We start from the raw sequence: 18,580 nt of genomic DNA on the forward strand, positions 1-18,580 counted from the left end.
AAAGGAGGGTCAGAGAGCTTAAAGCTCTTCTCGTCCTCCCTCCTTACACCGGCTTTTCTCCTGAAACCTTTTTCAGACATATGCCTCTTTCCTGCCAAAAGTGGTCACCCTATTTCATGTTATTCAAAGCTTTACTATGCCTTTTTGGCCAGCCTCCTACTTCCAAGGAATAGGAGAGAAGCCATTGCTCTTTGGTTCTACATTGATCAGCTCTTCATTGGTTCACTGGAGCCAAAAAAGGAAAGGTTATACAGAAGCGGAACATCCCTTGGTGACTCATACTCTGCATCACGATCTGCTACGCACTAGCGAAAAAGCCGCCTTGTGATGGCTTGCAAGACATCCCACCCGAGACAAGGAAGCTATTAATTCTGTACTTTCTTGGACATCTGCCAAGCTGCTTCGTGGGCGTCACTTCACTCGTTCACGAAGCACTACCGCCTGGACTGTCAGGTCCGTTGAGACAGGCCCATTCCCCATTCAGTCCTCCACAATTTTCTGTATTGAGTTAGTTTGCAGACCAACCTCCTTGGGAGGTATTGCTTTGGTGTCTATTCTAAGGTGAGGACTCTGCAGTTAGAAGTTTCTATCAGAAGAACAAGTTACCTTGGGTAATGCTTTTTCTGATAAACTCTCTCTAACCACAGATTCCACACCAACCCTCCCATCCTCCCCGCTCAGCGAACAGGGCTCTTTACCTTAAAATCCCTTTTGAAACTGCACACTGGTCAAAACAGTCGTTTTTAACTAGCTCAGTGTTTCAGTGCAGAAATAGTCGTAAAAGACTGATGTCAGTATGCTGGGGTGGGGATTATATAGGGACTGCAACGTCACTACCGACATAGGTGACACCAAAGCGGAGCCACCTACCAGCATGCAGAGGTACTGCTCAAGATTTTCCGGATCCAGTCTGATGCCTAGGGAATATTCATAGGTGACGAATATGCATAAAGTCTCTACCAGAAAAGGTGTTCCCAAAGGTAAATAACTAGTTCAACTGGTCACTAAGGAAGGACTTGGACAGGGGAGCATTTGTTGCACCAGACTAATCAATTTGTCCTATGACAGAGCTGCATGAATAGCAACTAAGGCGTAGACAGGACCTTAATGCAGTAGCATCAGCTGCAAAAGCCACAGCAATGTTTGCTTTGACAGGGCTGCATAGCAGGTTGTTGAGGCAAGACTTGAATGTATGCAGTAGCATCAGCAGCACTCTCGCGTGCATGGGGGGGGGCCTCACAGATTCACAGGCTGGGGTCATTAGCTGCACTAGCTACATCACTCTGTGCTCTCACAGTGCTGTATAGCGCACTGTGGAGGCAGGATTTGAATGGATTTGGGAAAGATCAGTTCCAATAGCCACAGCTCTCTTTCCTGTCACAGAGCTGAATGACTGGTCTCCGAGGCGGCGGGAAGATTGATGCAGGAGCATTAGCTGCACTGACAACTCCACTCTTGCCTGAACATGGGCGATAATGGTGATCTAGAGGCAGAATCTGAATGCAGGACAACCAGTCACAACAGACAGCGCTCTTGCTGTACATAATGGGTCTCAGATCCAGAGGCTGGACTTGGATGCTGCATCGCTAGCCGCACCCGCCGAGGCACTCGGCGTAAAGCTGCAGTAGCAATAGCCACTGCACTCTTTCCTATCACAGAGCGTATGCCTGACCTCATATGCTACAGGAGGACCTAGATGCATGAGCACACTCAAAACTCAGGACCTAACCATTTGGTCCAACCCAGGAGCCAGGGTATTTAATGAAGAAAAATAGAGCTTCTGTGGGACCCGTTTAGTTTATGGTCAATGTGGCTCGAACTCTTTATACTAATCACTGATCAACATTCAGTGCGTCCGCTTCCATTGACGGATGATCCTTCGATGGAAGTAGGGGCAGACGCGCTGAATCTCGCGCGCTGCGGCAACACGTATGTGAGTGTATTAGTGGTTACACTAACAGAAGTGGTTGCAAGCGTGGACTGCGCACCCCTTCCAGTAGGCATAGTTATTGACTGTGGAACTCTCTTGGTGATAGACATGTTGCACTCTCCGCATTAACTGAAGAGTGTGGATCCAGATACCCTAGCATGTGAACAAGGTGTACTGCTTGGAGGTGAAGAGTCAGCCGGCATTTCTTGTCCTGAGGAGACCCCTGCAGGGTCGAAACAAGAACCTGGGAATTGAGAATGGACTGTTGTTCAATTTACAAGTTGATACACACATCCTGCTTGTTTAAATGCATTATTGTAAAAATTGCACAATATCACACATTTTAGCACTGCTCCACCTGCACTTTTTTTGATACAATGTATATGTCGAACTATACCTGATGTTGGAGAATAAATGTTGATCATTGATTAGTATAAACAGTTTCAACCACATTGACTATAAACTAAAAGAGTCCCACGGAAGCACTTTGTTTTTCTTGATGCAGCAGCGGCATTGGCCACACCCCTCTACCTAGTACATGTAGCTATAAGGTAAGTCACAGATCTGCAGCCTACCTTTGGATGCAGGAGCATCAGCTACATTAACCACAACACTCTTTCCTGTCACAGAGGCACATGCTTGGTCTCAGATGTCACAGGAAGAACTTGGTGCATTAGCCACAGCAACCTATCCAGTACATGAAGCTACAAGGCGTGGACGTAGATGGGGAAGCACCAGTTGCAACAGGCATAGCATTCTTTTGCGTCACTGAGCTGCATAACTGGGGAACACAGGCCGAGCGGCAGGACCTGACTGGGGGTGCATTAGACTACAAGCCACTTGCATAATCATATTTATTTACCTTTTGACACTTATTAAGGGACCTATAGCCCAAAGGCAGTTGGGGCTTTAGACAACTAATAATAAAAGACAATGCAAACAAAAAAAAGGAAAATTAGGAAAATATATGTTTTTTAAAAACTTAAATGAAAGTAAATTGATTAAGAACCAGCGGATAGAGCTGCATTCACTAAAATTCAAAGCCTATCAAAAGCCCAGTCTGGAATACTGGCCCACTGGCTGGGAGAACACAATTTGTGTTGCAACTGAATCCCACATTTAAGTACCTTGACGTCTTCCGTTTATGCTTACAAGTTTCGTTTTAACAATTTTTCTCTAGGACTGAGTGAAATTTAAATTGTGCAGGTGCAATCTGTACAATTTTTGTAGATATACTATGATTTTGTTATGGTACATTCCAGAAATTACTCCATCATGCCACATCACATAATCACGCTGCCGTTCGCTAAAAAATAATACTGCAGGTACAATATGAACTTTGCGAAATTTTCCAGAAATAAATCTGGAAAATTACGCAACATTATGCAAAATGCAAATCTATCATTTATTGCTGGATTTTAGCAACCAATGTGTCCTTTTTTTAATCAAACTTTGGCATGAGAACATATTTAGTCTAAAAAAGGGCAAAAATCAGTTGCTGCGCCAAAAGGTAAGCACGTCTGCGCCCGTCCCGCCTGGACCGCGCCCAGTGCCAGGAACCCTGGGCCCCGCAGACACCAGCCCACCCGCCGGACCTACGACGCCGCCACCCTCAACGCACTCAACACCGGCCGAATACCGGGATGCTACCGAGCCACCCCGAGACGAACCCACGGACCCTTCAGCTGCCACGCCTGCAAGTTCACCTGCATCCGGACCTGTCCCGCACCAACACCCAACGTTTATGGGAGACGGGTGCACTCCTTACATTATCCATTTTTCCAACAATTTTAAACCATTTCCTTCAAAGTTTCAATCTTTTTGCGTGCAGACTTCTAAGTGCAATGCCCAAACGCACTTCCGTGAACAAAACACCAATTTAGGAGCCACGATGCGCGCCAATCCGTTGCACAGCATAAATGCCTTCTGGCACATTATCCATCAGTTATGCCATAGTTATTTTCAATTTAACATGCTTCTCAATTAGTCAATCATAATTCTCTTCACATTTTTCATTATCCCCACTCGAAATATTGATGCCATTTTTTCCAGGTTTCTAATGTTTCCACCGCGTCCATCCGAACTTCACAGAGAAAACACGACTAGAACATGTTATATTCAGGACAGTGTTTATTTTGATAAAAAACCCAATGCATTTCGTGCATATTAGCACTTCGTCAGGGGTCACTATAAAAAAGATAGTAGAATACAAACATCAGTTGTTCGTCTTTACATCAAGTACACACAAAAATTACCTATTCATTAAACAACGTTACACTAAGCACTCTCCCCAGTATGTAAAAATAGCTTATCTCCTCACAAACTAAAAAACCAGACGTTCTGAGAAGGCTGATCAGTAATTCTCCTAGCTGTCTTTTACTGATGTGCCTAATATTGCGGTAGTATAACATGTTCTTTCAACAATATAATTATCATTACATAATCAGTCTGAATAGGTAATTTTTGTGTGTACTTGATGTAAAGACGATCAACTGATGTTTGTATTCTACTATCTTTTTTATAGTGACCCCTGACGAAGTGCTAATATGCACGAAATGCATTGGGTTTTTTATCAAAATAAACACTGTCCTGAATATAACATGTTCTAGTCGTGTTTTCTCTGTGAAGTTCGGATGGACGCGGTGGAAACATTAGAAACCTGGAAAAAATGGCATCAATATTTCGAGTGGGGATAATGAAAAATGTGAAGAGAATTATGATTGACCAATTGAGAAGCATGTTAAATTGAAAATAACTATGGCATAACTGATGGATAATGTGCCAGAAGGCATTTATGCTGTGCAACGGATTGGCGCGCATCGTGGCTCCTAAATTGGTGTTTCCCGCACCAACACCCGCCAAGCCGAACACCAGCAGCAACCACCTGAAGTGCATCCTCCTCAACACCCGCTCCGTCCACAGACACGCCATCGAACTCTGGAACCTCCTCGACACCACAGCCCCTGACGTCGCCTTCCTCACGGAAACCTGGATGAACGACTCCTCAGCGCCCGACATCGCCATCGCCATCCCAGAGGGCTACAAGATCACCCGAAGAGACCGCGACAACCAGACTGGAGGAGGCATCGCCATCATCTACAGGGACACCATCCGCATCAAAACCAACACCGACGACACCCTGACAACCGCCGAACACCTGCACTTCCAGATCCACACGGACCCCAAAACCACCCTCAGAGGCACCCTGATCTACCGACCCCCGGGACCACGCACACAATTCAGCGAGGACATCGCCGACTTCATCAGCCCGCATGCCCTCCCCTCCGCTGACTACATCCTCCTGGGGGACATCAACTTCCACCTGGAGAACAACAACGACCGCAACACCATCACCCTGCTCGACAACCTCGCCAACCTCGGTCTCAAGCAGCTGGTGTCCACTCCCACCCACCTCGCCGGACACACACTCGACGCCGTCTTCTCATCCAGCAAAGACATCGCCTTCAGCCACGCCACCGGACTCCACTGGACGGACCACAGCTGCGTCCACTTCACCTTCAAAAGAACGACGATCCACCACCACCAGCAACAGGTTGCTCCAAGAAGCTGGAACAAGATCACAGCCGACCAGCTCGCCGCTTCCCTGAGCCAGCACCCTCCCGCCAGCTCAGCGAACCCCAGCCAGGCCGCCGACAACCTCACGAAGTGGATCAGCAACTGCGCGGACGAACTCGCCCCACTGAGGACCCCGCCCAGCAGACCCGGCAGCAAGAAGGCCCCATGGTTCACCGACGAACTCAAGAGCTCCAAGAAGAACTGCCGAGCCCTCGAGAAAGCCTGGAGAAGGGAACCAACACCAGACAACATGACCACCCTCAAGCTTGCCACCCGGAAGCACCACCAACTGATCCGCGCCACCAAGAAAACTGCATTCAAGGACCGGCTGGACAACAACGCACACAACTGCAAGGTACTCTTCAACATCGTGAAAGAGCTCTCCAACCCCAACGCCGGAAACAACGACATCACCCCATCGCAAGACCTCTGCAACTCCCTCGCCTCCTACTTCCACAACAAGATCGCGGACATACACAACAGCTTCAGCACTCAACCGACGCACGCCACGACCGAACAACCGCCCCCCACCACCACCCTCCGCGCCTGGACTCCGATCAGCACCGAAGACACCGTCCGCATGATGAACTCCATCCACTCCGGATCTCCAACCGACCCCTGCCCTCACCAAGTCTTCAACAAGGCCGACGCTGTCATCGCACCCCACCTGCGGGACATCATCAACACCTCCTTCGACACCGCCACCTTCCCGGAGAGCTGGAAGCACGCCGAACTCAGCACCCTACTCAAGAAACCTACAGCGGACCCCACCGAACTCAAGAATTACCGCCCCATCTCGCTCCTCCTGTTTCCAGCCAAAGTCATCGAGAAGACCGTCAACAAACAGCTGGCCGCCTTCCTCGAGACGAATGGATCCCTCGACCCCTCACAGTCTGGCTTCCGAGCCAACCACAGCACCAAGACTGCCCTCATCGCTGCCACCGATGACATCCGAGCTCTGATGGACAACGGAGAAACAGCGGCCCTCATCCTCCTAGACCTCTCCGCAGCATTCGACACTGTCTGCCACCGCACCCTAGTGCAGCGCCTCAGCAACGTCGGAATCCAGGAGAAGGCACTGGAATGGATCATCTCCTTCCTCGACGGAAGAACACAGAGAGTCCGTCTACCACCGTACAAGTCAGAGGCCACCGAAGTCATCTGCGGCGTCCCTCAAGGATCCTCGCTGAGCCCCACCCTCTTCAACGTCTACATGAGCCCCCTCACGGCCATCGCATGCCAACACAACCTCAACATCATCTCCTACGCTGACGACACCCAGCTGATCCTCTCCCTGACCAACGACCCGCCGCCGCCAGAGCCAACCTTCACGAAGGGATGAAAGAGGTAGCCGAATGGATGAAGAACAGCTGCCTGAAACTGAACTCAGACAAGACGGAAGTCCTCATCCTGGGCTCCTCGCTCTCCGCCTGGGACGACTCCTGGTGGCCCCCCGCCCTGGGCACCGCACCCAAACCGACAGACCACGCACGCAACCTGGGCTTCATCCTGGACTCCTCCCTTTCCATGACCAGACAAGTCAACGCTGTCTCCGCGTCCTGTTTTAACATCCTGCGCATGCTACGGAAGATCTTCCGGTGGATCCCCACCGAGACCAGGAAGACGGTCACCCAGGCCCGCGTCACCAGCCGACTGGACTACGGCAATGCCCTATACGCCGGAACCACCACCAAGCTCCAGAAGAGACTCCAGCGGATCCAGAACGCCTCAGCCAGACTCATCCTCGACATCCCCCGACGCAGCCACATCTCCGGACATCTGAGAGACCTGCACTGGCTCCCCGTCAACAAGAGAATCACCTTCCGTCTCCTCACCCACGCACACAAAGCCCTACACGACCAAGGCCCGAGCTACCTCAACAACCGCCTCAACTTCTACGCTCCCAAACGCCACCTCCGATCGACCAACCACGCCCTCGCCGCCGTCCCCCTCATCTGAAGAGCGACAACAGGAGGAAGGTCCTTCTCCTACCTGGCCGCCAAGACCTGGAACTCCCTCCCTCCCTCCCTCCCGACCTGCGCCTGACCCAAGACCACCTCTCCTTCAGGAAGAAGCTCAAGACCTGGCTGTTCGAGCAGTAGCAGCACCCCCCCCCCCCCCCCCCCCCCAAGCGTCTTGAGACCCTACGGGTAAGTAGTGCGCTCTACAAATGTCTTTGATTGATTGATTGATTGTTCCTGCAGTAAATATTTTTGGTGAACAGCAGCATAAATAAGTGATGTGGCCTAATGGAGTAAGAAAATGGAGATAACAGTAGAGGTGTGAGAAACTCGCATATTTTCACTTGAAAGCAAAATACACACATTTCGCACACCTCTTTTATCTCCATTTTCTGTATTTCTAGTAGCTTGCACCTCTTAGGGCCAATTACTTTGTAGTGAGTACCGTAGGTTAGCATCATGCATGAAACTCTTTAATGCCATTCTCTCAGCAGCAGCCTTTAGGGGCCATGCAGATCACAAAGCAATTCAGGCTTCTGTGAAAGAGCCAGTTAAGGGGGCTTGAGACAAGTGCAGGAACAGAAAAGGAATTCAGGGGGATGTATTTTGGTATTAGTCAAAAGTTAGGAAGAAGGAAGGAGAAACTAGGGGAGTGTGCAGAGAGGGCCCAACATTTGTGAACATGACAAAAATGTAAAATTTGAAATGATAAGTACCACAAATGGAAAAAAGGTCCTTGACAGGACACAGAAGAAAGGTGTTCTAAGCAACCCAAATGGAGAGAAAGTCCTGCACTGCGGCCAGAAGAGAGGTGTTCTAAGCGGCTTAAAATGGAGATAAAGTCCTTCCTTACAGTGCTGAGCGCTAAAAACTTTTTGCAGCATAAAGTTTCTGTAACTCTGGGTTTAGATATGGACCTCTTTAGCTTCCTGCTCCGCCTAGGAAGAGACTTTGAGAAGGGACAAGAGAAGTTGCTTTTAAAGAAGCAAGACAACGTTTAAGAGGTCAGTGGTTCTTTGGCCAGAATATTCAATCTGGCCGAGGAGGTACAAATGAAGTGCATGTCGGTCTGCCCCTGCTCATGAGTTGTTGTTTGCAAACAGTGACCTGCGTTTCCAAAAACGCCAACTCTGTTCTTGTGGCAGAAAGATGATAGATAGTACCGAGGCAAGTCCACATTTGGGGGACACTACTACCCAGGATGCAGGCCCTGAGGCATTAGGGGGATCTTATTTCGAGCAGGTCTGTTTAAAGGTGTAGGGGTAAATATGTTTCCGCCTCTACAGCCTTCGACAGTGCGCAAAATATTGCGAGGTGATGTTTAGGTCAGGGAAAAGGGGCCGGGGGGGGGGGGGGGGGTTGGGGGGCGTTAAGGAATTTCAGGGCACACTTTCAAGTTCAGGGAAAACAATATTTCCCAATATTTGATTTGTACTAAATTACTAAATAGAGTGTGCAAGAACTTCGTGAGAAAGTTTCATGGTACTAGTAAAGTAGGCGGTAAGAAAGGCAAGGAGTGTTATAAGAGAAAAGGAAGGGTATTCAATAATTTTCAAAATTTTATTGGGTCTTTCTCATACCTAAGTTCAAATGGGAGAGCGTTTCAGCCTTGGCAGTGACAAATGTAAAGGTGCTGCCACCTACCTGTTCCCTTTAGGTCACAGCTAGACAGTCCATGCACTGTATCGAAGAGACGTGTTGTGTTTAATCTGCGGGCTTCAGCCCGCCTATAGGCTCACCATTTGCTCTCTCCATCATCGGTCTCATATGCTTTGTACCCATTTGTCCATGGCATGCATGCATCATGCCTCCTCTTGTGTTTAGCCCACCCCCAGAGCATGAACCAAGTACTTGTGCCCATCCACTACTCCTGTTTTAGGATCTACTTTTTTCTTTGTCTTTGAACACTCCACACAAGTGTTCGTGTTTTTACAGCCTTTGTCTCCTCCAAACCAGACTTCATTTAAATTGCTCCCATTTTTTTCTTTGTGTTTTTTCTTAGATTTCACTATACCCAACAAAAGTAAAAGGCTCATCGCTATTTCAACAATATTGGTCTGTGTTTTGCAAAAGCAAAAACAAACAAACTAAAATAAGTGCACGAAGTGGCATTATGCATTTCAATTCAAGCTTTGTTTTACAACGTGGTGGGTCCATTTAGTGTCTGAAAACTGAATTGCCTGCAAAATATCCCAATACATTCTATTTGCATTATACAGCGCAGACTGGATCATAGCGCTTTTTTACATGACTTTCAGCCATGCTGAACAGCAGCGGTGCTAACGGGCACATTTCTTGAGTCCCAAAATAAGACATACTGCAGAGTTCAGAATTAACTAAAGTTTCTTCGGTAAGACTATATGGAGTCCTGCAAAAGGGGGGGTTACAATAGTCCAGCCTGGAGGGGATGATGGCCTGCACCAGAGTTTTTCTGGATAAGCTAGGAAGAAGAGATAACATTTTTGCCAGACCTTTCATCCTTAAGAAGCAAGTCAAACTGAATTTGATAATGGGTTCAAAATTGTTGGTCAAAGATTATACCTAAATTGCCAGCTAAGGCAGAAGGAGTAGGAACATGGCCAAGTATTTCAAGCCGCCAATCATTTGGCCATATTGAGGAATAACCAAAAACAAGCACCTCCATCTTGTTGGAGTTGATCTTAAGGATCCCATTCTTTGGGCAAATGAACAAAGAAAGCTTTTGATCTGGTTTTGAAGACTTGTCGTATTGCCACTGAGTCGAAGGATAATCTGTGTATTATCGGGATAACCGTAGAGGTGAAAAGGCTATGAGCTTAGCAAGTGGGGCCACAAAGATGTTGAACAGTGTTGGGCTCAGACAGGAGCCCTCTGGAACACCACAGCTGAGTCCTTTGCACTCAGGACGAGAGGGACCCAGCTGGACAACCTGGGAGCACTAATTCAGGAAGGAAGGAAGCCAGCTAAGTAACAGCAAGGCCCCTGACTGCGATATTTCTTAGTCTATGTAAGAGGATGGGGTGGCATACCGCGTTAAAAGGCTGCAGGAAGATATAGTAATAACAGAGCTGCAGCACCTCCCGGGTCCAGAATCATACTAATGTCATTGCATGCAGAAACTAAGACTGTTTCTGGGCTATGATTTGGTCAGAACCTAGATTGAAAAGGGTTCAAGAGGTTGCAATCATGAATGGAATTTAAAAGCTACCAGTTCACAAATGTTTGACTGATTTTGGCAGTCAATGGTTGGAGAGAAATCGGATGATAGTTTGGCAAGACTGTCAGGTATCAACTTTTTCAGAAGGGGGACTATCAGTGTTTGTTTCCATGAGTCGGGTACTATGCCTAAGTATTATACCTGAGCTCGGGTACTATGCAAAAAAAAATCACTTACCTTGAGACGCGACACAACCTCCTCCACTGGTCATCTCTCTTCCACGCAGGCTCCAACATGGGACCCAGCCAACTCACCTAACCAATCCTGGAGCAGCTCTCACCAGCGTGAGAGCAGCACCAGGATTGGAGCGAGCGGCCTCACTCAGCGCAGTCAAGAGCACTGAAGGCCTGCGCTTTCTCTAACCCAGCTGGGTTAGAGAAGTTTAAATTGCACGTGTCTGGCTGGCCGTCGCAAGACGGCCAGTCAAAGAGACATGCGCATTTAAAAGCGCACAGCTCCCTGATGCCGCTCGGTAGCACTGGCTCGCTCTGTCCTATCACTCCGTTTAGGATGGGTCAGCAGCTGAAAAATGAAATAGTAATAAATAAACTTTATTACTATTTTAGTTTTCAGCTCTGACCTGGGGCTTTTCTTTGTGAGACGACGCTCCTCCACTCAAATGGAGCGGTCAAAGCCCTTGCTGTCCAGTCATGGTTTTATTTGCCAACTGGAACTTGGCGTTTACTTGTTCCCCTTATATGAAACAGGGACTACGAGTCCCAGAATGCAAAGAATCTGAATTAGAGAAGCTACAGAGTTGGGATATATGTAATCTCACTAACTTTTGTTATAACTGCACAGGACACATCAGGTGTCATACACCAGCTTCACAAGAAGAAAGGGGCGCACAATCTCCACAAAAACAGACCGTATCACAAGAAGTTGTTAAGCCAGAGCCTCAACCCACGAAGGCGGAAAAGGCAAGCTTCTAATTCAGCTGCGTTAATAATTATGATTGCTCGCTGAAGGGCCCGTTTTCAGAGTGAACAGTCACAGGCGGTCTGAGGCACACTTTAGAGACTGCTTAATCTGCTCACAGCGCTTACCTCTGCCTTTTGACGCCGTTTTCTCTCGCCCAGCCGATTTAGGTGCTGGGGCGATAGACGGCCGCCATCTTGGAGGAAGGCAGGGCAGCGCTCTAGTCGCTGGCTGCCTCCTGCCCTCCCGGATGCTATAAAAACGCCGGTTAGCCAGCCCTCACCGACTTAAGGGTGTTGGTCACGCTGGGGGTTACCACAATTTGATTTACGCAAAAATCGTTTTAAATGCTGCTTCCTGCTATTTTGCACATTTTGAAAAACGTGTTGTGCTTTTAATGTTTATTGTGGAAACTAACTTTTAATTTGTGCAGGACCTTGAGCATTGTCCCTCGAGCGCTCACAGCGCTTACCTCTGGCTTTTGACGCCGTTTTCTCTCGCCCAGCCGATTTAGGTGCTGGGGCGATAGACGGCCGCCATCTTGGAGGAAGGCAGGGCAGCGCTCTAGTCGCTGGCTGCCTCCTGCCCTCCCGGATGCTATAAAAACGCCGGTTAGCCAGCCCTCACCGACTTAAGGGTGTTGGTCACGCTGGGGGTTACCATATAATTTGATTTACGCAGAAATCGTTTTAAATGCTGCTTCCTGCTATTTTGCACATTTTGAAAAACGTATTGTGCTTTTAATGTTTATTGTGGAAACTAACTTTTAATTTGTGCAGGACCTTGAGCATTGTCCCTCGAGCGCTCACAGCGCTTACCTCTGCCTTTTGACGCCGTTTTCTCTCGCCCAGCCGATTTAGGTGCTGGGGCGATAGACGGCCGCCATCTTGGAGGAAGGCAGGGCAGCGCTCTAGTCGCTGGCTGCCTCCTACCCTCCTCAGCCGCCTATAAATGTGCACCAATACCAGACGGCGCAGCGGGCTGGCGCAGCGGGCGCGCCGGATGCGCGCCGAAGTCGCGCCAAAGTCCAGCCCGTCTGCGCCAGATCCGTGCCTCCTGCCACACCCCCTGCCCAATTAGCAAGACTGGTCTATGCGCCTTCATCGCTAAGAGCACTTCGTCCTTTAGGAAGTAAGTGTTGTCACAATTATGACCCTCATACTTACTGTCATGCCCCCTCTCTCTTGATTTGCCGGCACTGCACTTCTAGGATACCGATTCTCAACTCCAAAATAAACTCTTCCATGATTGTGTCCTCCCCCGCTGCTACTTTCCATTTAGCGCTTATTAATGCCCGCTCCATGTGTAGACATAGGCAGGAAATCGCAGACTTAATAACAGACTTAGACCTGGACGCATTGTTTATCACGGAAACCTGGACGGATGGGGCATCCGACCCAGATTTGGTCATAGCGGTCCCGAATTGGTACATGATACATAGGCAGGACAGAATAGGCCAGCGGGGAGGTGGGCTTGCCATTATCACCAAAGATAATTTGCCGATCAGGACCTCCCCCCATACCATCCACTTCATGTGAAGCGATCATGTTTAGCATTAACTTCACCGCCCTTTTCAACTTTAAAGGTGTGCTGATATATCGTCCACCAGGAGCCCATGCCCCTTTTTTACTCAGTTTGGGGTTGATACTAGAATCCATAGCACTTGAAGACTCCTTTTCGGTGCTAGGGTATTTTAACTTCCACCTAGAATCAGGCAGTGACGTTGACACTACATGTCTTATGGCTGACATGGAAACGTTGGGTTTGCAACAACTGGTTTCTGCCCCTACTCACGAGGCTGGTCATACCTTGGACGGCATATTCACCAATATTAAGACACTACACATCTCAGCTGTTCTCTCCATGCCATGGACGGATCACCATGCCATTTTAAGCAAGCTAGTCATTCCTGCCAGCCCTAAGACCAGACTCCTTGACCATACCCCTAAATCGGTGAAGGCTTGGAATGACATAAATAAGGGAGAATTGAAAACACTGCTGGATAGAACACTGCCTTCCTTGTCAGATGACCCCATTCTTGCGACAAATCAGTTCCACTATTGGCTTAATCAGGCCACACACCAGTTAGTTCCCGTAAAAACAATCTCCCGGAATCGAACTTCCCCTAGTGCACGTGGTTCTCCGAGGAATTAAAAAAGCAGAAACAACTTAATAAACATAGGGAAAGACATTGGCGAAAGCTGTACGACATCGAGAGCAAAATAATATACAAGGAATCACTCGCCCGATATAAACAGATGATTGCAGAGGCGAAAAGAACTTATTACGCCGAACAAATTAAAAAGGCAAAAAACTCAAGCAAAGAGTTATTTAACATCACTAAGCTCCTCTCTGGCAGCGTGCAGGATCTCACACCTCCCCCCTCACAACATCTTTGCGATGCCCTATCTAATTTCTTCTTTACGAAAGTAAATGACATTTATCAGGCTTTTTCCCTGAACACTCAAACTGGTCATCAGTCCTACTCCCTTCCCCCGATGGAGAATACGTTGACACGCTTCACCGACCTCTCTATGGATCAGACGAAGACCATCATCTCTAGAATCAAAACTGGCTCAGCACTGGATCCTTGCCCGCTTAAAGTTCTTACCCCTGTTATGTACACATTGATTCCGGTTATCACCTCGGTCTGCAACGTTATGTTTAGATCCGGGATTTTTCCTGACTCCCTGAAACATACGCTGGTAAAACCTTTATTAAAAACAGCCAGCCTTAATAAAGACGACCTAAAAAACTACAGGCCAATTGCCAGTCTCCCATTTTTGGCCAAAGTCGTAGAAAAAGCCATGAATCAGCAGCTGTCGGACTTTGTAGAGCAATACCAGCTGCTCGATAACACCCAGTTCGGATTCCGCAAATGCCATGGCACGGAAACCGCCCTCCTGAAAGCGGCTGATGACATCAGAGCCATACGGGATCAGGGGGGGACAGCAGTGCTGGTCATGCTGGACCTCTCGGCAGCTTTCGACACGGTCGACCACAAGATCTTGGCCGACCGTGTTGGACGGATGGGGGTACATAAAACGGCGCTGGATCTACTTGTGTCGTTTCTGGCTAATAGAACGCAGGCAGTATCCCTAGGACTATACCCATCCTCCAAGGTGTCGCTTCCATGCGGGGTTCCGCAAGGCTCATCCCTAAGTCCGACACTGTTTAATATCTACGTGTCGGACCTTGCTATTGTCATCAAAGCATTTGGGATGAGCCTAACCTCCTATGCCGATGACACCCAATTGGTATTGGCCATTAAGGGGGATGGTGATGAGGTGGCCTCCCGCTTCACAAGGGGGATGGTGGCCATAGGTGACTGGATGGCCACCAATTGTCTGAAGCTTAATTCAGAAAAGACCGAAGTGGTCATTTTTGGTCACCTTTCTCCTGGATGGTCATCAGTTTGGTGGCCTACATCCTTCGGAACGCCTCCTAGCCCAGCTCTTAAAGTCAGGAATCTTGGCGTCACTTTCGATGTGGGTCTTAACTTCATGGCGCATGCCAACAAAATTGCAGCCACGGCTCACATGAAACTTAAAATGATAAGGAAAATCCTACCATTCCTACCGGATTCAGTCAGGAAAACCTTGATTAGTTCATTGGTGTTGTCCGCCTTGGATTATTGTAACACCCTCTTCTTACATGCCCAAAATCGAGTGACAAACAAGATGCAGTCAATTCAAAACGCAGCAGCCCGGCTGCTTTCGGGACTCCCCAAATTCGCACCTGTTTCCAACACCATCAGGAAACTTCATTGGCTCCCGATACGCAGACGAATTAAGTTTAAATCGCTGTGTATTGTCTACAAGGCACTTAACAATAAAGGCCCCCACTTTCTTACACATAATCTTGTACGTTACACACCAACTCGTGCTCTCCGCTCCACTCATCACAATCATCTAGTAGTACCACGTACTAGAACAGTCACCTGGGGCGACAGACGCTTTTTGGTTGCCGCCCCAAAACTCTGGAATTCCCTACCCTCTTACATCAAGACTAGCCCATCCCTGCTAATATTCCGTAAACAACTCAAGACGTGGTTGTTTGACCAATAGTTAGGAAGTTTCCGTTGGTTCTCCTGGATATTGACCATGCCCTCAGCCAGCGCCGAGACGCCTACGGGTATTCGCCGCGCTTAAAAAATGACAATAAATTAATAAATAAAATAATCTGAAAAGTTACCAGTAAACGACTTCAAAGTGAATGAAAATATTTGTTTAAATGTAACGTATCCAAGGGTTGGGGATGCCGGGTACGCACTTCTTTCATTATTATTGTCATTAAATGGTTTGAAGACGTTGCAGCTGAGACTTCATGTGACCCTGGGTCAGCTGGCTCGAGAACCCCGGGTCAGCTGGCTGGAGCACCCTGCTGGCTCGAAGACCCTGGGACAGCTGGCTCGAAGACCCTGGGATAGCTGGCTCGATAAGCCTGGGTCATCTGGCTCAAGCACCCTGGGTCAGCTGACTCGAGAAGCCTGGGTCACCTGGTACGAGCACCCTGACACAGCTGGCTCGAGCACTCTGGGGCAGCTAGCTCAAGAAGCCTGGGACAGCTAGCTCAAGAAGCCTGGGACAGCTAGCTCAAGAAGCCTGGGTCAGCTAGCTAGCTCAAGAAGCCTGGGACAGCTAGCTCAAGAAGCCTGGGACAGCTGGCTCGAGCACCCTTGGTCATCTGGCTCGAGCACCCTGGGTCAGCTAGCTCGAGCACCCTGGGTCAGCTGGCTCGAAGACCCTGGGACAGCTGGCTCGAAGACCCTGGGATAGCTGGCTCGAAGACCCTGGGATAGCTGGCTCGATAAGCCTGGGTCATCTGGCTCAAGCACCCTGGGTCAGCTGGCTCGAGAAGCCTGCGCCCTGGGACAGTTGGCTCGAGCATCCTGGAACATTTGGCTCGTGCCCCCTGGGACAGCTGGCTCGAAAGCCCTGGGACTAGCTGGATCCAGCACCCTGGTTCAGCAAGCTCGAGTACCCTGGGTCAGCTGGCTAGAGCACCCTGGATCAGCTAGCTCGAGTACCCTGGGTCATCTGGTTTGAAGACTCTGGGTCAGCTGGCTTGAACACCCTGGGTCAGCTGGCTCTAAGGCCCTGGAAAAACCACAGTTGATGGACAGAATGCAGAACAATGTCATATATTCACCCCAGTACAGAGATCTAGGCCTAAAAGGCCTTGGGACAGCTGGATCGAGAACCCTGGGTCAGCTGGATCGAGAACCCTGGGTCAGCTGACTCGAGAACCCTGGGTCAGCTGACTCGAGAAGCCTGGGTCATCTGGTACGAGCACCCTGACTCAGCTGGCTTGAGCCCTCTGGGACAGCTAGCTCAAGAAGCCTGGGACAGCTAGCTCAAGAAGCCTGGGACAGCTAGCTCGAGAAGCTTGGGTCAGCTGACTCGGGCACCCTGGGTCAGCTGGCTCGAGCTCCCTGGGTCAGCTGGCTTGAGCACCCTGGGTCAGCAAGCTCGAAGGCCCTTGGACAGCTGGTTCGCGCACCCTGGATCTGCAAGGGCAAGTACCCTGGGTCAGCTGGCTCGAGCACCCTGGGTCAGCTAGCTCGAGTACCCTGCGTCAGCAGGCACGAGTATCCTGGGTCAGCGGACTCGAGTACCCTGGGTCAGCGGACTCAAGTACCCTGGGTCAGCGGACTCGAGTACCCTGGGTCAGCGGACTCGAGTACCCTGGGTCAGTGGGCTCGAAGACCCTGGGTCAGCGGGCTCGAAGACCCAGGGTCAGCGGGCTCGAAGACCCTGGGTCAGCGGGCTCGAAGACCCGGGGTCAGTGGGCTCGAAGACCCTGGGACAGCTGGCTCGAGCACTCTGGGTCAGCTGACTCGATAAGCCTGGGTCATCTGGCTCGAGCACCCTGACTCAGCTGGCTCGAGCACCCTGGTACAGCTGGCTCGAGCATCCAGGGTCAGCTGTCTCGAGCATCCTGGGTCAGCTGGCTCGAGGAAGCCACACACTCAAGTGCAATATCCACATCAAGGCTTGTTTTTTCTGCTGCGATTTAAGTTAACAATTAAAGCGTTGCTGGCAAGCAGTTGTCAAGGCATTAATTAGAAGTAACATGAGGGAATTAATTATACTCGTAAACAATGGTATTCAGTTACGGCTTGGCGGCCTAACGGGCTGAGTGCCAGGGAGCACTCGGCGCGGACTCTCCTGACAGTCAAGTGAGGCGACGCTGCCCTCGAGCTGAGTGAGCTCTCATGCCAGCCTCTTCCAGCAAGAGCAGAATAAAACCATGTTGCCCTGACACAAAAGGCAGTCACAGAAACAAAAGGAGCTACAGCCCTTACTACTAACCCCAAAAAATGTCCTTCCGGCAGTCTCTTTTTGTGTTTAAACCTCCAGTGATGGAGGGACAACCAAAAGAAAACAACCAAAATGGGTGGGGGATTCCTACGTGTATAATGGTGATTCTCTCAAGTACAAATTTACTGAGAGAATCAGATATGAAGCCAGTCTGCTGCTGCGGGTGGGAAGGGAAAGAGACCCTTTTCTTTCAATTGCCCTCACTCACTCTAGTAGTGACATGCTTCATCATTGGGCCATCCCAACTCCTATAGGTCGGGTGGGCTCAATCATTTTTCAGGGAGCACTTAGAGATATTTTGTAAGGAGGCGTATCATTAAAGATAGAATTCCTCACCCACTCCTAAAGAAATCTTTAATAGTGGAGTGGGAGGGAAGGCTAAAATATATACAAACGGGTGTTAGGATGTGATGGTCCTATGACCCTGAAATCAGCACAAACATGTTTCAGCCTTACTTACAGAGACGCGAGTGCATGTATGCTATTTGCCAAGTGCACGCTGAATGTTAAAAAAATGGAACAAGCATAATACTTGCAACTCGGGGTTAAGGATTCTCAAGGGAGCGCAGGAGGGAGGCCTTGGAGTCACACGTTCGTCAAAGGTCCTTCCCTGCTGGAACCTACGAGTATTCGTGCTCCCCGGCTGCAGCACTTTCTACAGATCTGGACAGCAACG

The 18,580-nt window shown here is 49.3% G+C and overlaps 1 protein-coding gene across 1 annotated transcript in view; it reads right to left on the bottom strand.

Moving 5' to 3' along the window:
- AVEN (apoptosis and caspase activation inhibitor) overlaps positions 1 to 18,580 on the bottom strand; it is a 1,005,515-nt gene that overhangs the window by 38,276 nt on the left and 948,659 nt on the right. The gene's annotated exons all lie outside the window — the stretch shown is intronic.

Source organism: Lissotriton vulgaris, chromosome 9 (genome assembly GCF_964263255.1).
Source record: "Lissotriton vulgaris chromosome 9, aLisVul1.2, whole genome shotgun sequence".
NCBI lineage: Eukaryota > Metazoa > Chordata > Amphibia > Caudata > Salamandridae > Lissotriton > Lissotriton vulgaris.